Source organism: Homalodisca vitripennis, chromosome X (genome assembly GCF_021130785.1).
Source record: "Homalodisca vitripennis isolate AUS2020 chromosome X, UT_GWSS_2.1, whole genome shotgun sequence".
Taxonomy (NCBI): domain Eukaryota; kingdom Metazoa; phylum Arthropoda; class Insecta; order Hemiptera; family Cicadellidae; genus Homalodisca; species Homalodisca vitripennis.
The window spans coordinates 128585130-128611801 of record NC_060215.1 but is presented as its reverse complement, the minus strand read 5'-3'; the positions used below and the strand labels follow the sequence as shown (position 1 = coordinate 128611801).

The 26672-nt window shown below is 32.3% G+C and overlaps 1 protein-coding gene across 1 annotated transcript in view; it reads right to left on the bottom strand.

Moving 5' to 3' along the window:
- The window catches only part of LOC124369859 (acetylcholine receptor subunit alpha-like), a 374793-nt gene extending 349132 nt beyond the window's left edge, over positions 1–25661 (bottom strand). Inside the window, exon 1 of the mRNA XM_046827988.1 lies at positions 25580–25661. The gene's annotated coding sequence lies outside the window, so the exon portion shown is untranslated. The remainder of the gene's footprint in view (positions 1–25579) is intronic.
- Positions 25662–26672: the final 1011 nt, after the last annotated feature.

The window sequence follows — 26672 nt, the reverse complement described above, 5'->3', positions numbered from 1 at the left end:
AAAATAAAGTAAATTGAGCTATGATTAGACGTAACACATTTCAATTATATCGATTATACCCTTTTAATTTAATGATTATATGCTCAGTGACTCTTTGAAATTATTTTAATTTCTAAATTTATCTATGTATTTGCATTGTATAATTTTTTGACTATTATTGTCGTCATTTAATTTGGCGTAATTGATTATTATTATGTTTTCGGTTCAGCACCAAAAGAGTTACATTAAGATACACACAAAATATAGTAGCCTATATACTAACAAGGTGTTTATGTAATTGTTGTACTTTTGCTAAAATCAGTGATGAATTTCTGGTTTTTATGCTGAATTAATTACTGTACAAAGAGCTATTTTTATGTTTACGGGGATTAATTATATTAACGACTTGTACATGTAGTGCTGTAGTGCTAAGTAAATGGTATTTACTGATCATAATTTAATTGATTGATGTATTTTAGTTTATGAAAGTATTAAAGCTCTCAAAAGCCTAAGAAACATATATTAAAGGCTAACAGAGGACGATTATTTTATAAAATGTTTGCGTACCATGAACATGGGACTAAGGTTCTAAGGTTAGAGAACTGACGCGAACACTTAGGTTAGCACTTGCACCTTTGATAATAGAATAAACATTAACACACATCGTTGGATTGAAATGGGGTTTACAACAAACACATTAACACAGAAACAAATATTATTTACACGCAAGTTATATGGAGATGGAAATGCGCAACACTGAGTAATACGCCAGTACAAAACAATCTACACATAGTAGGAAGTAATAGTACATAAAAGGAAGCAGGAAAATATAATATTATTTTGCCCCTACATCTCATTTAATATAATAGAATCAAATAAATTTATGTTTATTTTAATTTGCACAATATCTAGTTCAACATTTTGCATTAACAGCTGTCGCTGTAAGATCAGTCCGGAGCTATATCCGGGCTAGGTTATTCTGGTAGACTATTGTGATGAAGGATGTTGAGGGGGGAGGCATTGTCAGCGGGGTTTTTTTATTTTGTATTAGAATCAAACGCGGTTTTTTCGTCCGAACCATGGAGGGTTTAGTATTGCTATCACAAGTTATAATTATAGAGCATGTTTCTTTCTCTTAGCGTTATACAGTCATTGAGCTGAAAATAGCTATGTGTAATAAGTTGTTATGTTATATCTTTCATATTATGTTTTTAAATGTAGGTACTCTACTAATTGTCACTAAAGTATTCTTGCAGCACGAGCAGCCCAACGCAGTCCACAAATAATACTATTAAGATTTCTTGTTTTATTGCGTAATATTTGATAACATTATGTAATTCGTCACTCTATAATTACTTATAGTATTTCTATGAATGTTAGATAGGAGCCCTCTGATAAGTATGTACTTAGCTGGGTATAAATATTGTATAAACTTCGGAATAAATCTCCTATTCTATATATATTTGCAATTACCAATTGAGCAAGCTCATCACTGTCTCCTGATATTATATTTTATCTATAATTTACTGTATTTTTGTTTGAATAGGGAAGATGCTATGTGTTTTCCACTTAAGACCGTTTGTTTGGGCTTAGATAGACCGGTAGTAATCCCAGTAACAGTGGAAGGTGATGCGTCTTGTGCAACTCAAGAGGTGGATATACGAGGGTGCGTATTTGGGGTGGGAGTGGGTGAACAACTGACTGCTTAATGAATGTTGGGACGAGCAGGAGTGGCTTGTATAGGAGTAGAGGCTGCATTAGAGTAGTATGTGTTTGTCTTTCACGATATTTTGGAAGTGAGAGCTTAGCTTCAGTACCTATTTTCAGGATCTAATTTACTTCAAAGCATACTTTACAGTATCTTGAGCTAGATGGATGCTTTCCTTTGCAACACGCGCACTGCTCCTAATTTCTTGAGCATTATTTGTTGTTGTGCTCGTTTTGGCCACAATAGCTTCATACTGCCTGATTTCTGTAACTTTTACTAGAGTGGCCAAACTTCTGGCACTCTAGTATGGCCTGTTTGGTAGCGAGGGGTAACACTGCTCTGATGCAAAATGGTGGATAGGGTAGAGAGAAGGTCGAAATAAGTCCAAGGGTTAAGTTTGTGGACTCTTCCCTTGCTGTTCTTCATCATCATCAAATATTTTACATGGGCATCGCGCAATTCTTCCTTTAGCTCGTGTAAAGGTACGTTAAGCAAGTCACAACAAAATATTATTCTATTGGGAGAATTCAAGGTCATGAGTATCTCGACGATTACAAGGAACTGGACGGAAAACTTGTCATTTTCATTATATTAATACATGCCTTATCGTATGCGACTTCCGTTCAGGAGTTTCTTTATTAATACTGGCTGTCCACTTACTGTTGTCAGGGATTTATGTATCATGAAAAGCCTCATCTTACTTAGAGTTTTCCTCTCTGCATTTTGTCTTAAAACCAGTAATCTGGACACAGGATTATTTATTTCCTCCTTGTCGTTAATCACCTTTTGCTTCTTCGTCTGAACCTATAGAATTCCCTCGTTTCCAACTGGCTCGCTTACATCTCTGTTTACTACTCCTTGCACAGATGGAATGTTTGCGGTAAATCGTTCACTAGCACATCGTGCTGGGTAGTGCGTGTAGATTGACCGGCAACGGGACATTCCCTGAGGCCTCCCACAACCCGCAGCATATGATATAACCCAACCTCAGTTCCCCGAGGCCCGGTTTTTATCGTTTGCCAAGTCGGAGTCCGTGTACAACTTAGGCTTGCACGTGGAAACAAGCACTACAACACGCCTGCCTATTGATCACTTCCTAACCATGGACAGAATGTAGATGGTTTCTGAGTCAGTACAGAACCTACGCCTCGGCAGAGCAAGCTCACATCAGCTCTCACCGACACGGGGTAGGGCTACTAGCGTCAGCTTAAGTACTCCCAGCGAGCTATATACCGAAACGGTCAAACAAGACAAGCGAGAAAATGTTAGTGAAATGACTCCTGGGAACTTTCATTGTAAAAATAGAAGATGTTAGCCAATATTGGCCAGAAATAAAGAAAAGAGTGGAATTTCATTTCGGAAGTAAATAAAATGAAGATCCCATGGAAGCAGCATACTATAAGTGGAAGTAATGACATATTCAGCTCGGGTAACCCACTATCGCTGAATAACCCACGTACTTATAAAGAATATCTTCGTTTTCATATTTTACGGAAATTAGTTGATAAACTTTGAGCCATTCTCTAGAGTCGAGAATATCCTGCCTGATACAGTTGTTGCTCTTCTTATGAGAACGCTCTTTGAAATTTATAAATTAAAAAAGTTTAAATGAAAAATGAAACAACCTAAAAACACGTTGTAGGCATCCTCCATTCTTCGTAAGAGACGCCTACAACTCTTTCCTGAGACAATATTCAAAAATGCAATGATTCTGGGGTATAGTGGGGTATAGATCTCGTTTCTTTTTGAAAGCGAGATATTCGAGTTTTTGAATATGGTATATGATTAGCTTTCTGCGCGAGATGGCCGCGTTCGTTAAAGCAACCAAAACGTTCGGAACGTTAGTAATGACATTGTAGGTGAATGTACTTGATGTGGCGGTCACTCGAGTTGTTGAGTTTAAGGACCAATTTAAGCCAAAAGAAGTGAGAATTTCTTGTGATCGCTGGGTCAGGGGATTGGTGTAGTCTGGTACATATATGCTTAAGTCACCAATGGACTTTAAATTAACAAAATTTAAAAAGGTATTATATACAAAAAGGTTTTCTGTGTCCAATTGTATGAGCCATTTATTATAATGTTTCGCCAGATTTTCTATCGGGTTTTATTAATTCCACTTAAAACTAAAATTGCAACTGTAATCCTTCCTAAAGGGTTGAATTTTTAATTTTGATTTTAGAAACATTACCCTACAAATACCTTCAAAGTATGATTGATTTAAATAGTTAGCCAATTCATAATTGTAAATTATAAACATAGGGCTGGTGTCGACCGTAAAACCATTTTTAGAAATAACAAGCACGTCACGTCCTCTGGCCACGAGCATCACCATACCAAATTTATTAGAGACAGACGGTGCACTTTGGTGCAAAACGGAAAATGTTTGAATCAGTGAATTTAATTTTGTTTCCATCGTTATTTTTTCAGCTTTTCATCTCTCAAGTGTAATATATATACGATAATTAAGTAATTTACACGAAAACAGTGTTTTTGCTGAGCAGTATCAGGGAGCGAAGTTAATGGATCACCTTGTCGTAACGGTGAGCGGCATAACGCAGATTTATAAAGGCAGCATTGTACAGTACGCGCGCTGAAGGTTCGGCTCCGAGTCAACCGAGCGGACTACGGCGGGGGACGGGTGGATTGCCCGATATAACAACTGTTCTGCAGACATCCGCCAATGTTTGGCCTGCTGCAGTCTGAATATTTATTGTCCCTGGTCTCAGGATTCTTTATACATCAGTGTTTCGTATTCATTCATCTGTCATAAAATTAGTGTATAAACAATACACCCCAAAACACTTTCTATTCGAATATAATACAATGAAATTCAACATAATTTCATTAAAGTTTAAACTTTTAGTTTATCACAGATCACCACTATGGCCTAAAGTTTTTTTTTTTTTTTTTTTTTTTTTTTTCAGAAATAAACTATTGCAAAGTGATTCAATGTTAAACTTTCAAATGGTATTGCCGTGTTGCATTTACGTGAATGGGCCATAAACCGTAGGGTAGCGGTGTCGGTGATACATTCCACTTCAGACTAAGTTACGGCTAACCTAAACTATGTATCTGAAAAAAGTTAAATCTAAAATTAACTTCAGTTCATTCAGAAAAACTTTTCCGCTGGTGAAAGTTTTCCTGACCAAATAATAAAAAAAAAATCCTCACATACAAACTTTTTTGTATCACAATTTTGGCACAGTTAATTTTAAAATATATCTTATTGAAGAAAAGTAATAAAACATTGAAACTTAATACATCCATTAGCATTGGCGTAAACAGGAAAATAGATCTGCTAAGTTTCAGAATTTTATTTGTACACGAAGTTGGTCTAACCATAAGTAGATTGTCGAGCGAGAATTAAACATTGCCGTCCGTGACGGATCATTGGAGAGTCAATGTTTTTATTTGGTTAGTAGGGCAACGACAGGGCCGAACCTTCAGCGCGCGTACTGTACCTGGTTGTTTAAGATGGTTGGCAGTCACATAGGTGTTGTTCAATTCGTTTAAACAAATACTCCGCATTTTGCGTTTTTTTACTAAATGGCATATATAAGTTTTAATTTTACAAAATAAGTATATTTCATTACTTTTTTATTTTATTTCAAGATTACCGTGCAATGTATGCTTAAAACACTTTTTTTATCGAAACAAAAAAATAATATACTAGAACAATGCGCTCCAATCAAATTAATGCTTCTGAACTCGAACTAACCTTTTCATTGTTACAAAGAACATGATATTATGCTTTCAAGACAAGGACATTCAAACTTACACTTTTTGTACTCATAACACACCGATTTTCGCGAATTCTGAACTACTAGGTTAACTGGAGTATACACATCTCAGCCACTCTACAGGACACATTTGAAAGCACAAGGAATACAACTATTTATTAAATTTAATGTTTATACAGTCAAAAATTGTAACAAAGACTTATTCACTCCCTTTTTCGTTCAGTGACGTAAAAAATAGAAAATAAAACTTTTCGTGGGATTAAATTAAATTATTTTATAAAATTCTCGCATTGCACTAATAAATTTTTATTATATTGATAAAGGAAATAACTCTAATATATTCAACATAGTTTTATTACAACCTATTAAAGTCTATTAATATATATATATATATATATATATATATATATATATATATATAGAACAATTAAAAAAATGTTTATTACAAAATAATACGCAATAAATATAGGTATATGGCATCATTGAATCCTCACCTTCGAATAACATACTGTTCGGGAACAAACAATATTTGGGTTTTGATTGGCAGAAACTTTTAATGATGTAGCGGTTTATTTGTAAAGGATTTAAATTACAGTTTTCATAACAGCCTTCTAAAATATGTTGTTTCATTTCGAAATTCTTCAAATCCAGGTTCCTGGCCAATTAAATTACATAATTAATAAAAAATTAATCATCTGTAATCGAACATTATAGATTTTATTACTTTACTTTTTACTGCATGGAGTGGCTGGCTATTCTGATGATCAATCACAACGAGCCTTTGCTGAAACCTTCTCAAGCGTTTATTAATGTCCTTCAGTTATTGTAATGTTTTTATTTAATTTAAAAAGAAAATCTTGGTTACGCATCCAGCAATTGAAGAGGCCAAGGGAAAATGTACTTTGTTCATTTTTTCAATTTTAGAGTTATTAGCAAATATTTATTACATTACCAGTGTTTTATGTTATGTTAAAACCAACAGGGTAAAAACGTACTTCTTTCGCCTTTTTATAGATTTTAATTGTGGTGGTAAGGGGAAAATGTACTTTGTCCAAACGACTGGGCAAAATGTACTCTGTTCAGCTATTTAGCACCATTTCCAGCTGTGTGTTCCAATGGAGTGGTTGTTAGAGGTTATTTTTAGGTGAATGTATCACTGAAAGTGTAATTATTTTATTCTATTACTGCAAATTAGTGCTTGAAGTGGTCTACAGCCGTGAATGTTTGTACTGTATGCCTTAATGAATTATATAACCGTAAGAAAACGAAATACTATGGCAGAATTGTAGATCTGCCAAACAACTTCGGGCACAATCCTTTGATATGCTTGAAAAATGCCTCTGAATCGGTTTTAGATGATTTCATTTTATATAAGAAAAAGATCTACGACGCCTTATTACTTACTCAATTAAATTGGTGCAACAAGCTTATAACCGTAGAATGCTCAGGCCTCTAATATTTCAGGCTTTATAACTGTTTTACCTGTTGGAAGGCGTAGATCAAAATTTTTTTATAGAGTTAGAATAAGTTTTGATTCAGGTATAACTCTGTGCAAGATTGTATAGAGTGAAATGGATTAACAAAAAGAAGGTTTGATACAATTCAAAAGTCACTAAAAACTTTCATGTAGAGATATTCGAGGTAAGCTTAACAATATTCAAAAACTTAACTATTATCGAGTCGAAATTGATTGCAACCAAATACAATCATTCACAGGCAGTTTAAGCCATTACAGTACTGAAAATACTAAAAGTCTGTATCTGCCTGAGGAGCTTTCCATTAAAAGATTGCAAAGGACGTACATAGAAACATGTAAGGAAACTAAAAATTTAAGAGGTATGTTCTTTGTCGAACTTATAAGACCATCCTTAACACCAAATTTAATATATAATTTGCATATCCAAAATCTGATACCTGTTCAACTTATGATATTTATAAAACATAGGCGAAATATCTTGAAATTGCCGTAAATAATTTTCTGAATGGAGCAGAAAACGACGAGCGTTAACAGAATTTAAATAGCCCAACACAAGTTTTACTTAATAAAAGCCTAAACATTTACACGAGGAAACATAATGCTTGTATTTTAATCTTTGCCCAAAAGTATCAAATTTCATTGAAGCAATATAGATGGACATTTACCGCAACTTAAATCTACCTATCATAACCACGAATGATGCATATTACATGAGAACACTGTTATTGTATTTATAAGAGTATGTTAACGCGTCATCGCTACACAGTGGTGATTGGAGAAAAAGAATCTAATGAGGTTGTATCCTTCTTAGACCATCACATCACTCAATGTCTCTACAACGTTTTAAGAAATCTGTTTATAATTTTTTACTCCTTCGGTGGAAAAAATGAGGACTTTACAATATTCAAATATTTATATTATTTTGTGCATGTAAGGAAAGGTGTAGACTGTGTGCAATTAATCTTTCCTGCAAGGGCTCGCACTGCTCATGAATTCAGATAAAAACATGGGAATCACAAAAATCAAAACTAAAGCTGAAATACACTGGAAATATCAAGGACTTCACCATCCCTTTAAAAATTATAAAGGTTGATCAGGAACTTATTCCTAATTGGGTACAATTTTAAGGAGCCTTAATTTTATCAAGAAATTTCTATTTAAAATAAGGTCAATAAAGGAAATGATGAATATCTAACAGTGAGTCTACGAAAATACTTTCATCGTGATACCTGCAATGAAGTTTGGACTTAATGTAGTTACTAACATTCCAGAATGAGGAGTTATTGAACTACAATTGCTCATTCCAAAAAGAACTGCATGAATTTATTCTACGTCCATTAGCATGAAAAAGTAATTATAATATATTTTACACATGAAATCGTTGTGTCGTTTTTTATTCTTTATTTTTGGAATGCATTGAAGTGATTACATATCAAGTTTTTATCGATCAAATATTAACTGAACATCCATTATTTTACTTCGAAATATTTTGATGGTTAATTTATCCTGTAATTGTTGACTCTCTTTTACTTTGAAAAAACACCCTAAGATGAAATAAACAGGAAAATTAGCATATTTAAAATACATTTTTCAGCTATTACACCCACATCATATATTGTAAACATATTTAAAGCTATATTTAGTAGTATATTTAGAGTTATATTATTACATTCACGTTCAACTGTAATCTGTTGTGATTTCATTTAATAGTTTACCTAGTAGTATAGTAAATTTTGGGTCAAAATGAAACAAATGTTGTAGTGGAAATATTGATAGTAAGAGGTTTAGATGTAAATTAAGTACAAATAGCACTATATAATTTTGGTAAAATTAAAAAAGCGTTATGTAACTACACAAATATTTTTTTGGTATTAATTGTTCCAAACTAAAATTACTAAAATTGATCTAACACGAACAAAACACATTTTCCCCTGACCTCTTCAACTATAAAGTTTTTATATCATTATTGGCAACACAATCAAAAACATATTGGCAAAGAGTAAAGCAATATAAATATTCCTTTCTACTCTTACGTCCCTTAAAAATAATGAAATTTCATTGTTTTTGATATTAAAAACAATAACTTTGATTTTAATACATGTATCCCACATGTTTATGTAAGTTTCGCCAGACCACATGTCGCGTAACAGCTTAGCTAAGGTTGCATTCCAAAATGTAGGTCTACATCACATTTAATTCTTGAGATTTCATGTGAACAGACACACAAACAACCGTACAGAAAATAATTTTTTACTCATTTTTGTCTGTGTAGAAATGAAATTCGTGTCACATTGAAAGAAAACGATGAAGTTTTTCTCGAGGTATCTTGCCGTCACTTTGGCTACAATTACTACAATGTTATATGCTAAAATATCAGATGATTGTACTAAATCTGTGTAGAAATTAATTTTTCTCTGATTTACTTGTTGCCATCATCAAAATACTCATGATATCATTGTACAAAAGTTCACGAACGTTTTATACTAAACTTTCAAAGTAAACAGTTTATAAGTCAGTTCTACAGATCTGAACAAACAGACAAATAGAAAATATTTTTACAGCCACTCTTGAAATAATTCATTATACGAATCACATTGTCTTACTTTACAATTCTCTTTCGATACGCCATAGAATTTGGGTTTCAGCCGGTAATTGAGGATTTTATGGCAGAAGGCAATTACCGCCTAAAACATACATAAAATAAACCCAATGTATTCTACAAAATTGTTTATAATAAGATGGTACCTAATATTGTACTAATTCTTGATTGCAAATTATGTGCTCATTATATTGTTCATGCATGTGTTTTACACTATATATAAATAGCAAACTATCCCTAGATTTTCTTACTTTGGTTTGTTTTCTGGGGATTTTCTGTGGAACATAATAGTATAACGTTTTAAATAAAACCGTGGTGTACTCGAGTATAGCATTGATTTTTCCTAGGGATATATTTATTTTTGCATGGCTTTGTAACGGGAGTGCCCACACAAGCGTGTTTCATGATTTAACAATCATGTCTGAAACCACCACAGAAAACATGGCTGTCGTATTTATCTGTATAAATATGTCATTATTACTGCATACCGACCGTTTTTAAGTAAATCTTGGTAATGATCAAAATAGAATAGATTTTTATGACGTTGTAGCAAGTAACAATAATCTTCGCTTAACTTATTTCTATTTCTATTCTATCTTGTACTAGGCTTAATGAAATATAATTTTGAAAGAAATCAGACGTACAGTATACTGGATCTTCAATCAGTCCCAATATATGCTGGCTACCACCATCTTTAGAACCCACATACACTGTGTATACAACTAAACTAGCTCAATAATGTACACCAAATGTGTAAGAAAATAAATTTACCGTATTTATTTTGATTTCCCTCCAAAATAACCTATAATATTATTGAATAATAGCTCAAAACCTCATTAATCAGGATACATCATCTCTCGGCCTTCACGGCTCGCTCACGGACATGTCCTGGCGTTGTCTCTTGGTCTTCGGTTCCCGGTTCTACCGCCCCTGTCATGCTGTTGATGTCCGAGGCTAGCTGTTCCTCTCCTAGGGTAGTTTCTGAGTGAGTATGTTCCATAACGGGTCTAAACTACTGCCAGACACTATATTGTATGTGACACAAGATAACTGACTAGTAAGTAATATAATAGATTATGGCAACTGCGCTCTACAATATAATGTGAGATGACGTTCATTAACTATATGTTATAACCTAATCGGTTTTCAGTTCTAAAGCTCATAACATTTTGATAATATTAGATCATATAATAACATTAATATAGGAAACGTTTAAGCATTTTCTTTGACTAACAAATTAATTGTATTCCATAATGATACCAATCCAATATTGAAGAAATAATGAATAATTGAATTATTTTGTAAACACAATCTGATTTTATTTATATAAAATTTTTATCCCTTGTGATTAATTTTTATTTACTTAGAACACACTTATATATATTTGACATTCATAAGAATCACAGTTATTTGGTAGGGAGTTTTCTGGTTACGGCGTTTTCTCTAACTTCATAGAATTTTTGCCTGTAACAGGAATCTGTCCCCAAAGTAATGCAGATTAGTGTTATTGGTATATCAATATATTCTAATATCATGATTCTGTAAAAAAATAAGATTCTATAAGTGCGATTTGTGTGTATATATTTTAGTTTATATTCTAAAAAAGGAATTACTTTACTAGTGATATATTGATATTTATTTGAAATTTAAATATTTGGATCAAGGACATTTTTAAAATAAGCTTACCCTTAGTTTTGCAATTATTGTGTGTATTTGTGAGAAACTTCTAAAACCAAGGATACCTAGCTGTGTCACGAATACACCATTAAGGAGAATAATTGTGTATAATTGGTATGGAAAATATTCGTGTTTTTGCACTTTACTAAAATTTTAATAATTCTCAATTTGTTTTTAGTTACTGCAAAAGTATCAGCACTATTGCTTGGGATTTTGTTTTTGATATTTTTAGGCTTTGATCGACTTAAATCGTATTTTTTAAGTCGTATAGATTACCTGCCTTCATTTTACGTAATTTACATTCACCTATATTATGTTTAGATGTCTACGAATAAAGTAATAAACTTATCTACAATATATTCAGTTTTATTTATAAATATTAGATATTCAAATGCCTACGTTATTTAATATTATTCATGGTTTAACCGGATTTGAAACTAAATACAGTGATTATCTTACACAGAAATATTATGGATCCTAAAATGAACGTTCTTACGTTTTCCCTTTGTGTATTGCTGATATATTTAAGAGGGTACATCCACCTGATGATATTTATACTTGTTCACCTCCCCATTAGTTCTGTAAGTGGTTCTGAATCTATATAGTTAGTCTGGCAAATTACGTATTATGTAATAGTGACCAGTGATTTATATAATAAAAATGGGCATTGTCTCTCAAATAAGTCTAAAAGCTGTGGGACTTCCACTTCGCAATGTATTCATAAAATTTTCAATGTTTCCAGGTGTCGTATAGTTATCTATATGCTATTAATGCATGAGATGGATGTTTCCAAAGATTCCTTCCATTATACCCCTATGGGGCTGCATAGAGTCCAAGACTCTATTGTACAGTTTTAATCCAAGTTAAAGTTGCGTCATCGTGTAGTTTAAATCGACACAGACCTCTTGACTTTCTATTGCGTCCTCAACATTCCATCAAAGAAATGCTGTATAATATATCATAACGACGACATTAAACTTACGAAGTGATTCTAAGATTAGCTTGTAGTGACCCGTGCCCATACACGTGGAAACTGAAACAGCTCTTTGGTGCTTGGGTGCTCTCGCTGCCTCTGTTTAATATTTTTAGGCTCTAAAGGCTATAGATATAGATACAAAATTTCGGTCTTATCTATTTGTATTTGAAAAATATTCTCTCGGCCAGTTACACATAATGAAAAATGTCTCGAAAATTTTACACTTTTACAGTCTTTTTTATCGGAGTTAGAAGCATGTAGTTTTCAAAAACTACAAAATGTGTTCTTAGAAATCAGTAGCCACTATTCTTATTGTAACTATTATACGATTTCAATACGATCGAGCTTCTAAAACTTTACAGAACAGCCTTCAATGAAATCTAATTTTCTTCCGAGTACACCTGAAGTAATAAAATGAACTATTATAATGTATGAATATTTATTCAAGATACCAGAAAATGTGATTGTACACTAGTACACACTCCCACCAAGTCGGACACCCCATTGTTGTTGTTGACTCAGTGTATCACATTTTGTCACGTGTACTTACTGAATAATTATAAATATTGGACCACTTTACTACACCGAGCGTCTGGAGTTGTTGTAACAAGTGCCTGGTTCCAAGTTTCCATGCGGAATGTACTTTTTGGTACTAATGAGACTCGACATTGTTCCGACGGACCCAATATGAGTTATATAACTTTTCGACACTATACCACAGGACTTTTTAAATTCAATAATTGTCGACTCTAATGTATCAACACTATTCCAATTCGACACTATTACACATTTCCTAACAAATCGGACACTCCCGTTGCTGTGTAGTCTTCGTGGTATTTTACAGGCGAACGAGGTTAAAGTACCGAAGGGTGGCGCGGGCGACAATACTGCCTCCTCCAACGAGGCTCAGATGTTCTGTAGATACACTCAAGATGAGTTTTTTACCTGGTTTATGGAACCAATCGTTGAATTCCACAAAACACCTCGTTCATTATAATGACAATTTTATCACAATCCGAATTGATCAAACATGTAAGTATCATTTAACTACTAGTCTTATTGAACTCCTGCGCTGTTAAGACACCCTTGCAGAACCCCCAATATCTGCAGATATTTATGTATTTTATAATAGTATTATTAAAAATATAATTAATACAATTGTTTATTTTATAATTGTATTCTATTTTTTTAAATTTATTGTTTTAATCACGTTTTTACTTATTTTATTTTATTATACGTATTTTGACTATTGTGATAACATTTAAAAGGTAACTATAGTTATTAACAGCACGCATATAATTTATAAAATAGTAAATATTTGTGTTAATGGCATGTGTAGACAAGTGGTGGATTTCATTTCTGGTCTGGATTTTAGAGCAGGGATATCGTTATCAATAATAGAGATTATAACATTTAATGGTATAAATCGGAGAGACACACCAGCAGTACCTTATGACGTTCTGCGGCCACGTGTGATTCTAGTGATTCAGAGTGATTCTAAGACTAAGATGCCTCATAAGAATTTGCAGTTTATGATATGGCTCAGGTGCTTCTAGAAACCAAATTTATTGTGTGGAATAAAAGCAAACATTGCTCATAAGGGAAGTTTTGAGGAACACCTCAAGACAAAAGGGACCAAAATTGTCTTATGGTTGGAGTTACGGTGTTTTTGTCTGGTAACTTTAGACAGACTATGATAGCTGTACGATGAGGGTGGTTATAAGGTTAAAAGTGGTGCTAATGAGGTTATGGTATGCCTCAAAACATCCTACGTATGTTTTCAAGTTAAAGTCATATCTTTCACGGCGAACATGCGTGGTCTTTTCAGCTTATTAATCGACATTGGTGATGGAAAAGTTTTCGACGAAGTTCAGATAATGAATATACCCGGCAAATTTTGCTATATCTTGATCGATCTGTTCTATTTGTGGGCAGAATATATCCAAACATTGAATAGACGAGCAAGGTTTGAACTTGCTAACTGAGATTGTGTATACTATACAGTACCATGCGGAAATCTTGCATACTGCACATTCGGCAGTGATAACACCGCTTCTACCTTTACCTGATGTTTCGTCCTGCAACTATGCTATTGCAGAATATAGCCCTTTCAATATAAGAACCTGTACCACACCAAGTGGATCACATAATTGTCACGATGTTTTAAAGCCTAATAATGAATGAAGTTGATCCTAGAACTGACTGTATTCGATTGTCAACTATACGTAGCTTGCTCCAGAGTCAATTCACACGATAGCCTGAATGATGCTTCAGCCGGAGAGAAAAAAATAAGGATATACATATATCTCGTGTATATCTAGTGTAGCAGATTAAAAGGGATGAAACCCATTTATATGAATAATATTAGAGATTTAAAACTGTAAAAATCGGTATCAAGAAATACTCTTTAAAATCGTCTTCCTAAAACTATTTAAAAATAACGAAAAACCACTAAAACCTTTAAAGCAATTAAGATAAACTATTTGTATATTTCTTCATTTTATATTTTCATTTTAATTGAAGCAGCAAAACCGAAATAACCTAAAGAACTTAAAAAATTTTAAAACCTAACCATTCACATTGGCAAAAGACTGATGTATCATGACGTTAGCATATTACAAAATATTAAAACATAAAAGCAGTACTTCCACGCTAGTGTTCTTGAATGCTTTTTTAACCAATTCTAAGACAATTTGAGAAGCCGCAGATAAATATGGGATAAATAAGCCGGAAAATATGGATGGAAAATTTAAGATATATGGTTACAATGAATAATGTAATGGTGCTCGATAATAATAATATTTGAACCTACGTCATTAAGGGTCTCATCCAGTAGGGAGAGTGCACACATGGCGATCTATTCTAATAATTATCACAGATTTTATCAAAGCATGGGAACACACCAAAGTACCTGCCAATCCTACTGTTGGAAGCGCAGGTAGGAAACAGCAACGGGCTTGCTAGTAACATATAAATTCTTATTGTAATAGATATTGCGTTTGGCTAATAATCAGACAGACTTTCAACATACCTCTTATATACGTCTTGATAAGATTCCGTCCTCAAATTTTCCTCAAGATTATAAAACTCTTGTTATAATAGATACTTTATCTTAAGCTATAATCATCGTGGCCCTATTAAATTATTGTTTTCAAAAGGCCAACACTTATACAGCTATCTTGAGAATCTTTGATTTCATTCTGATGGCAATGGAACGCAGGTAGAGCAGAAATTTTTATGATTGAAGTGTGTAAAGCTTTTGATACAGGAAAACATATATTGCTTCTTGGTTGATTTAAAAAAATATTGTATTTTCTCCTTAACTTTGATTTGTTCTTAGGTGGTCGATTTCAGTGTGTGAATTTTTTTCGAAGGAAGTCCGACTAATAGTCTGTTATTTGTGTTGTACCACAGGGGTCTACGCTATGCCCATAACTGTTAAATATCTACGTGAATACAATTAGCAGTTATGTCTCAACTCACTCATTTTTATCATTTGCTAATGATCTTCAGATATATGCTCACTAAGTCCTTCATATTGACGAAACTGATGAAATAATCAATGACATTTAACGTATTCAACATGAGTCTGCTCGCGGCCACAAATTGACTGAGATTAAAACAAACCTTACATTAGTTGGGCAGTATCGTTATACAGTATATATAACAAATTATATCACACCAAGTGACATAACACGTGGCTTAGCTGAAGTTGCATGTAAAAATTTTAAAGCTATAGTTCATTTCATTCTCGAGAGATGCCATGCAGACATATAGACAAAAAGACATATAAGCGACAAAAAAGAAGTACACATGAAAATGACGCGTTATAAAACTCATTCTTATAGAAATTTAGTTTCTTGCTTAAGTTGAAGTCCACATATGAAATATTTCTTGACATATACTGTCACATGATACGATCAGACTTTTGTTCATTAAATTTGATTTCATATCAGTGTTTAGATAATACAACTCTACACACCAGGTAAACTATAGAATGTTGTTATATGTGTTGGGATAGTTAAGCTTTGAATCTCTTATGAGTTTGTTGAGTCTGTTTACAATGTTATTTATTCTGCTACTTTCTCATTACCATTATGGTTACTCATGTAAAAATGTTCATTAACGCTCAGCGAAATACCATGGTGGGACATGCACCATCGTTAAACTCAGTGTTCGTCATATATAATGCACAATTTCAAGTCTATAGATTAGTTCATTTTCGAGGTATCATGCGGCAAATCATACAGATAGGCTGACAAAAATTAAAGTTTTCCAGCTCCAGGAGTCATAGGCTTCGCTAAAGCTCAGCCAAAAATAATTAAACTAAATGTCCTTACCGGTGTCACAATGTTGGTGACAATTGGAGTTAATAATGCATAAAATGTAATTGCGTCAGGAAGCTCTCACTATCAACGCGAGGAGGATCGGCTTATGGCTGCTTTAGATATTAAAGTGTATTTTCCCAAAGAAAAGGATATATTTGAATTTTTATTTTGTTAATAAACAGAATAATTGTTGACATAAATTTCAAAAAATGATAAAGAGTTGTCTATTGTAGCATATAATACCCCGTAAACGTTAATATCTTATAGTACATACAGAATGGGTTTGATTAGTTTCAAAATTGTGTACGGTTCTTTACACCAGAAGATGGGGATGGATTTCAATAAAAAATGTCCGATATTAATTTTTATTATAAAAAACCACATCATCAATAATTAATTTTACAGAGAGAAAATTAAGTGATAATGTGGGACGACTTTATATCACATATAACCGCTAATACTTCAAAGTTTTACAAAACACGTTTTCTACAAGTATCTTTCTACCCCTAAACACCTTGGTTTAACCAGATATAAGAAGATTCCTTGGGAGCACATATTGATAACTTTTGACGTAAAGTTAAATTAACTTACAAAACATCCTTATTTCATTTTTTTTTTATTTCACAATAGGTATCAAGAACTTTCAGAATACATTAGAAATTCAAAATGATAGTAACATTCGGTTTCAACGAATAATTGTACATACAATAATAAGTTGGACTATATTAACTATAAGTTATTTCCTAATAATTAATAAAACAAATAATACTGATCAGTTGATCATCTATATAATACTTGATTTAAAATTCCTGTTATCTAAGACGTCATAACAAGTTACGTCATTTTGAAAACAATAATCCACATTTACGACACAATAAGTTTGTGCTGTAATATTGTAATTACGACTCATTTATCAAACAAAAACAGTCACACTTTTTTCACATAAATTCCGATTTTTTAACAGTTTTTAAGTTTTTTAAATCCATAAATAAGCTTATTGTACCATATTTAGCTGGAAAAAAGTACCCTTTACAAAATGGAAGCATTGCAAATCACAGTTATGAGAGTCACGGTATTCTGTTTGCAAAACCTATTTTGGCAAATGAAAAAAGTCAGGTACTAAATTTAATTTCCACGGTTTATTTCGTCACAGTAACAGCTGGTTTTAGATCGCACTGCGTACATGTATCTAAATACGTGGAAGTATCTTTGCGGGAAAATGTCTTATTTAGAACAATGAAATGATTTGTAAGCTCCAGAGACATTTTACGTGGGTTCGGAAACAACCTGTATACCTGACCTGTTTGCGACATTACCGGTACATAGAGTACATGTAGCATATCTATAAATGAAATAATTGTAGTTGGATCTTAGTTCCTTGTACGTCACTTTCATCAACTCAGCTAAATGATGACATACATATATTCAAAGCCAATTAATCTATCTAAATTGAAAATGTTAACCATCACATAAATCTTGATATGTTTATTAGTGGTATGAGTTTAATTCTTACTATTTCCCAATACGAAGTATTTGTTAAGGACCGAATGACATTGCTAAAATAGTATTTTTTGAGAACATACTAGCCCAATCTCTGGACAAATATTTCTAGCCAATGACTTTATAACTAAATTACATTACATTACAGTACATTACACAAAAAAGAGGAAACGAAATCATTTTGGGGTGTCGTGGGTTTTTAGTTTTTAGTTTCTTACTTCAATACCAACACATCCCAGTAGTAATATTGCGTTACTACAAAGTAAATCTAATTTACTACACTTCAATCTTCCCTTTCATTCATTCCTTCATTATCAATTACTTTAAACGTCACTTGGTATTCCTAGCGGCGTAACATAAACCTAGCGGCGTAACATAAACTCTTCCACAGAGTAAAACGCCTCAGACATTAAAAGGTCTTTTAATCAAGCTTTGAGCTGCTTTTGATTGTCTAACTGTTTGATGCTGCCGGAGAGCTTATTGATTAGTCTGACACCAGCTTGTGAGCGAAGTTGCTTGAATTCCTGTGTTCCTGAGCTGTCCACGGATACAGGAATATTACTATGGATCGTTCTGTCCTGCATCACTTACCATCGGAATATGCAGCAAGACGGTACATAATATATAACTGAAGCAGTATAAGGTCATGACACCTACCTCCATAAAAGCAACAATACACGATTATCTCGGTTTTAATTTTCTCTAATAATGGTTACCTTATAATAAGCGTTCTATCAATTTAACTTGTTTAAAAATATTGTAAAATTTTTATGTATCATTTAAAGTTTATTATTAAAAGTGATTAGTCGTACTTGATTATTTTTAAAAAGATAATGACACTAAACAGAGGTATGATGCGTGGGAAATGTAAACAAGACGTTCCTACAGACAGGGAATGTGTCAATTGGAATAAATGCACTCCAGGCCTTCGTTTTAATAAGCACAATCCTTACTGCAGAGAAGTAACTGGAATAAAAAGTATATACGAAAGTTTAGGCTGAATTGTTGTCCATATTACCGTAAAATGAAACCTTTCAACATTTTAGGAGTTTAGTGGGTCTCGTTGAATATGCAAAACAGTTGAAAAAATTGCTAACCTAAAAGTTTAGAATCAGAGGCTGCGCAACGAAGTTGAAGATATGAAATCCAATACAATTTATAAAATGGTGCTAAAGAAACTTGATGATCTATATACTTGGGCCGGAGAAGAGTACAACGGTCAAAAACATCCATTTCGATATAAGGGGGAAATTATTACTAAGCTCTTGAAACCTTTCCAAAAAATTGTATGTAATAATCGTCAATGAAGACAAACGAGTTTTTATTACTTCATGTACAAAAAAATCACAGCTTTTTTCATTAGGTTGGGTTTTTTATGAGTTTTTAATAGATGTTTTTGATTGGTCATTGCCACAAACTGGAATAAAAGCTATAAGGTAACTTTCTCTCTGTTATCTACATTCCAATACTGATTACACTCTATCCACTTAGTATTTTATAAACTTAAAATGTTTACATATGTATCAGTCTCTTTGAAAAATGTAACTAAACATCAAAGAAGGTTTAAAAGTGTCAACTGTTTATTGTCAGTTATATTTGTATTATGAAACATAAATGTTGTCATTATTTTTCCAATTTCTAAAGAATACCTGGAAACTTTTCCTATCTCTTACTTTAAACCGTCCTTGGACATCAAGGAATATTCTCTTTTTAAATAGCCAAATTGGTCCAGCCGTTCCCGAGATCGGTGCTTAGTAACACGTATAGCGATTGATTTATATTTATAACATGATGTTTAACGACGACGGATAATATTAGACAATGCGGCTAAATAGCTTTAAAACAAGACGGTTATAAGTCATATAAGATGTTTAAATGTTTCTATCTACACGTAAGTAAAACAGGAAGTATTAAACATAGCTAGGTTACTAAAAGTACAAACCGTAGAATAATATTATCGGTACACCCGGTTATAGTTCTTTATAGTACACTATTAAATGAATTTGAAACAATTCCGGCCTATTCTCAGTTTAAAAGTAAAGTCCATGAGTAACAGACCTTTAAGTACATGGTAAGTTAAATACATGGAATAACACTAACCGAACACACAACCCTTATAGTACACTAACTGTATGAAATCTTCTTCACAAAAATTATGAATAAAAACTCAGGTGTAATACCATATTAATATTAATAATTCACTTTATTAAGAAAATCTCGATAATTCACAGCTTGTTACTGACAAGACGTGTATAAAAATTACTATTATTAGTATTGTACTTGTTTTTGCCATACACTGAGGCGACCGTATAAGTTTATGTAATGCTAATGTTAACAAGACCGTTTCCAGATTACCTTTCACAGCAATATCAACACTGTACAGTCACTTACCCCGCAAACAGTGCGGTACATAACGGTTTAAATAAAATAGAAAACTTCCACTGAAATTACTCGTATCTTTGTGATATCGTAATTTTGTTTTTGATAGAACAGCTGCGTAGCTGCTTGTATACTTACTTATACAAGTCTAAGTATACTAATTAACGATTTATTTTTTTAGTGTTTACTGTCAGAACCACTAATTGTTATTCATTTAAGTTATTTTCCTAAAGATTTTGTAATTGGTTTTACTTGTTTAATTATGGGTTATTGACTAATATAAATAATATATGATTGTAACCTTTTATCCTCTAAGTTTTCTGATATTATTTCTATTACCTCGATTTGACCTTTATATTATTAGGTCAACTGTATGAATATCAATCGGCTACCATTCAGTTATGCAGGTGAAAATTTTCACCACATGCCCCAAAGTTTGAAAATTAAAAAATAATTTTTATTAATTAATAAATACAGTATATAGCCACGGACACGTGTTATAAGCCTTGATAGATACTTATATCTAAACTTTATAAGTACATAAATCTAAAATTTTTTAAACCGCAAATAATTACTGAACCATCTTGAATTCTGATGTTACAGGATTTATGTAGATATAAAAATTGAAAATAAGCCATCCTTCAAACGTCTGAGAAGGAAACATGAGGCAAAAAACTCAGTGCATAAATACCTGAAGTAGCCTTGACAAACATATATATAATGCATAATTTTTCCTGGTTATTCATCTATCAAATCTAGTTGTATATCTATAAAAATGAGTATATTTCACTTCATCTAAGAGGATATCACCTACCACGACAATATTTCAGTTTTCTGCCGAATACTAGTATCAGACAAATAATAAATAGATACATTTAGTAGGTTAAACAATTTTGTTCCAATAATGCCAATGGAATTTCATACAACAGTCTTTGGATCACTGGGAAGGTGGGGGGGGTTGGGTCCCGCAAGTGAAAAGCCATACACCCCACACGTTTCCAGCTTGATACGTTGAATAGAACCACAGATTATCGAGACATCGAACTCACACGCAGAATATGCTCCTGAAAATCTGCGTCCTCAGTTGCTCTATGAACAAAGCTTGTATTGACATCACCGTTCACGTATTTATGGAAAAACCCAACTGATTTAAAGGCATAATTATAAACCGGGTAGAGACTTGTAGAAAAACTCCTTTTAAATGGTGTAAAGAAATGGGCTAAATTGATATTGGCTGATAATCGCTTATTAAAAAAAGGAATTTGCACTTTAAAAACTCAAAAAACTGTTGATGTTTTTTTTAACTCTGCGTCTCGGAAACATTTAGACCGCAATATAGCTTAATTTACTAAAATACATATTATTAAATAGTATAAACTTTGAAACTATGAAGCGGTAGTGTTCAAAACAAAGTCAGGGTCCATTTGAGAATTTCTAGTTGCAAAACTCTTATTGCCCTCAATGAAACTCAAAATTACAAAGTATATAGAGCATATCTTTGCAATAACCCTAAAACTCTGATCAGATTTTTATCTGTTTTTAAATACGAGATGTTAAATAACATATTATTTAATACAAATAGTATATAGGTGAAACTACATCTTATACTGCCGCCATCTTATAAGATTGTACATCAATGCTGAATTACCGTTTCTTGACGTTCACGATTAATTAGCGATATCAAATAACTCTTTGTGAACCATGAAAGTTTGAGAAACTTTTTAATACATAATTGTATAAAATCTTCCCTTATCTATATATCATCTGGAAGCAAAAATAAAGTAATTTAGTTTCAAATCCATGCAGATATATTATATTCTAGATATTCAGCACACGAATATATTTTTCTTTCTGTGACTTATCTATGAAACATACATAATACACGCATAAGTTCTGTATAGATAAATAATTTCTGTATGAGCTTTATTAGAGGAGTAACTATAGCGGAAAATTTAAAGTAGAGATGCTTTACTTGAACTGGTCATTTTTCCTGTATTGAAACAGAAAAATAATTAGCATTTGACATATGGGCAAAATTTTTCAGATTAAGGCAATCACTACAACTTGGAATAGTTTATTTTACCTCATAATTCTTGAATACAGTCTCAAAATTTATTTATTTAAATATAAAAATTGGATTGTGTGGTATCTATATCGTGTTTTTGAATACGTAAAATATAAAACACAATTTGAAACGCGTTGAAACAGCTTTATTATGTTTAATCGTAGGCTACATACTTTTCCCAAGAAATGTTATGATGAAAATTTTTTATTGGTTTGATACGTAGTAACTGTCCCAGCTCTTGGTCTATTAACAACCTTGATCCATAAGAACTGCTAGACAACGTCCCCCCGAATATTATTGAAATTAAAATTAAATATTACTTTCTATAAAATACATAAAAATTATAATCTGTGTTTTCTAATACACTAAAAATAAATGTACGTTTGTTTGTGTGTGGGTGTTTATGTTATATGTACAGATATATGCACGTTAAAATTATAGTAGTTACTTATCAAGGTACTAGGATTAAATATTTTACCATGATAAATAACCATGAATATAACTAAAGAACTTTAAAAAATTACCAATGTAAGTTAAAATTATTATAGCTAGCTAAAAATAAATAATAAAGATATTTTTATAACTTATCCACCATTAAGCTAAAAGGAAATATAATACAATATATATTTATGAACAAAATTAAGAACGAGAAATCGCTTGATTCATGTAGAACACCACAAGCTGTGTATCTTTTGTGCCTGTGTACAATAAAAGCCAAAACGCCATTCATTATTATTAGTGTATCTTTAAAAATATAGCATGAAACAGCCGATTCAGTAGACGCTACCAAAAGGATTCATTTATTTTGCAGATTTAATTATGACGTTTCCCACTAAAGCCAACAGAAAGCAACTATTAGGTTTCAAAATGTTAATTCCTACCTTTTCGGCAACATTTAATAAATTGTTACCGTAGTATTTTTGGAACAAAGAGTCTACAATTTGAAGCTGATGAACACAAATATTTGTTAATGCTAAGTGAATATGTATATTACGATACAGTAACTGCAATGTGAATAAGGTGATCGATATTTATTAAGTACTTGAGTAAAGACATTGTGAATTTAATTATTGCAGTAATGAAGGCAATATTATAGTAATACGTGTATTTAATGAAGATTAATTCCGAAGCAAATATTGTTTCATTGCACACAGTTAAATTGAAATACTTTGCTGTCATTAAAAAATCATAGTGATTACACAGTTGGGTATGTACCATATCATATTTGCAAAGTTTTCTGATTTTGATGTTTGTTTTTTTAATACATCTTCTTGAACATTAAACATTTCTATATTCGCTTAGTCGTGTATCCAGTCGTTTTAGATTGTATAAGGTCTACATAAAAGTGATGGCTATATAAACTACCAATGATCGAACTTGGTGTAAATGATTTTTGAAGAGCTTTTACTTTTTATACCATAAAGTGTGCTACTATCACAATTATCACAATAACTACAAGCAGGTGCTACGTCTACTGTGAAGTCATATACAGTCGGAAGATCTATAGTGAACCCCAACAATAATCCACAATCAATCCAAAATAAACTAGTGAACCATATAACACAGATAATGTCACACAACCACCCTACAGGTTACCAGTGTTGAAATTACGTTTTTCATTCCATGGTGATTACCTCCTTGTCAGTAGTATGACGGAGTATAAGGAACAAAAGTATTTGTGGTCGTTTTGATTTTAGATTCTATAATATAGTATAAAAACCATTTATTTGAAAGTAAAGTTTAGCTATTGAATGTACTTTTTCAATAATTTGAAATATTTGCAAGTTTATTGCGTGATTTTCATACATTTATGTGAAATATTTATATATAATGGATATATGAATTTTAAGTGATGCCTGTCCATAATATAAAATAGGTACACTTAACAAAAAGAAAAATACACATGTGGTTTTAATATTATCAATTTTATTATGTGACTTCGAATACGTTAAAGAGATGCATAACATTAGAATTTATAATGTTAATAGTTATTGCACCTTAATTTCCTAAAATGAATTTAAAATGTTAGTTTCCATTAAATTTATCTATATGTTTTATTTTATGCTTACACCTTTTAGTAATTACTAAAGCCTAAAAGTTGCTGCACGTGAAAAATATTACTAATAAGGAATTTTTTAGTACAGTGCGTCCTAATCAGTCTTTTTACTCTAAGCATGTAATAATAAAAACAAATTGGACCCATAAATTTAATTCAGTTAATGTAATTATATTCATTAAAAGTTTTGTATTTCTTTAATATCCCTTTAATTCTTGGTATAAAACATTGTTACCACTAAAATAAAAGTAAACTTTCCGTACCAAATTAGAAGTCATATATTAATACATGATGACAGCAAGGTTTTTATTTTAGTATTATTTGTAGTTAATTTTCTCATTATTGATAAACTTAGACAGTAGAGAACATTTCTATTTGTTTAACTTATTTATTACAACATATGAATTAGGCCTAAACAAGCACATATTCAATCACAATAACCGATTAATTTAATTTTTAAATATGTTAAATCGTGATAGTTTCTACATAACATGATATTTAAATATAATCAATCATAATTTTTTTATTGCAGGAATCTATATTTTACTGTTTTTAATTTGTTTATTAAATATATATTCTACTTAAAATTCCAAATCATTATGAATGATTATATTTTTCAACGGCAAAAATTTCAATTCTTCGCCATTGTCACCACAAATTGTCACATTGCCTGCAGACAATTTTACAACAATTCTTTCATCCCTAAACTCAACCGTTTGGGCAGAAACTGGGGCAAAATGATGCCTGAAATTACTTGGGAGGAGTCGTTTAATGATTTTTAGTTGCTTGTCTTTCATAACCTCTTTCACTGCTACCCTTTTACTTTCTTACACTTACTGTCGTGCCCTTCCTCAGCCCTCTTGTAAACTCTGGTCAGCCACACACATTTACATGTATATTTATACTAATGTATGTATATATTATTCTAATTATATATCCGTAATTTATTCTAAATTTTTGAAAATTTTATTATTTTTAAGTCTGAAACTATGAAACAGGACTGGAGTTTTTCACGTTAGTGGCAGGACTAAGATGGTACCGACTAGTAGGAGGTAAGCGACTCTAACCTAACGTGTACTAGAGTGAGCTGCTCACCTGGTAAGATACTGCGGTAGTTCACAAGACACTGTCACTCGCGTCCAGCTACAATATGCCACGTGATGACCCGGCAGCTTGCTCAGCACCTACTGATCACACCAGGGAAGGGTGGCGCCTGCGCGCCGGCGACACACCCCACCAGCTCGGACCTCAGAGTACCTGTCGTATGAATGGCTCCGATTTGTCTCATAACACTGGTTTCGTTAACATAAATATCTTCAAAACGCGTATAGTTGTTTCGTCTGATACTATATTTTTCATAAATCGAATGTCGTCTTTTCACAAAAGCAACCTGCACAAATGCCGTCCGTGTTATGCACCTCGTACAGAGATATGCAAATAAACGTGAATGAACATTGAATAATATATGACGTACTGATTGTGTGTGACATTTACGTCATATTCAATTTCATGCTTTTACGACGTAACACGTGAAAGTGCTCCAGCCAACGGCTGGATGATACAAATGAGAAGGATGAAATATTAAATATTATACACTATGCAATTCAGGGAAATTGTAAACCACGGCACCTACGATGGTGTGTTAGTTATTCTAAAAAGGTAACTAAGATTAGTGGCTAAAGTTTTTTTTTCTTTAGTCCACAATGTTATTTTCGCTTATTCAGTTCCTATTGCAAGCCTTTATTGAACAGGCAGCAAAAAATCGAGTGAGAGTTTTTTTAATAACTTTCATATGAATGGCTGAATTCTTTACTCTTTCATAACCCTATCAATTGTTGATGTCACGGGACGTGCTTTCTCTATTTTGGCTTTAGGTAACATTTTGTCATTGATTTCACATTATTTGTGTTAAAAACTATCTATCACAGAAACATACGATTAGATTATAAGATCTGTAAAAGGTCTATTCCATCTTCCAAACATCTTTTTCGGCACAGAAATCTATCTATCTGACTTTATCTAATATAAAAAAAAATAAAGATAAGTGATAGTCTTTTACAATTTTTGGAAACTTTACATAGTTTAGGTTCTCCTAGTCTGCAAAAACATTTTCAATAAGGTTGATGGAAAAAGTCTAAACTAATAAAGTTGAACAAGGAGCTTCACATCACCAAAATCTTTTTTATGA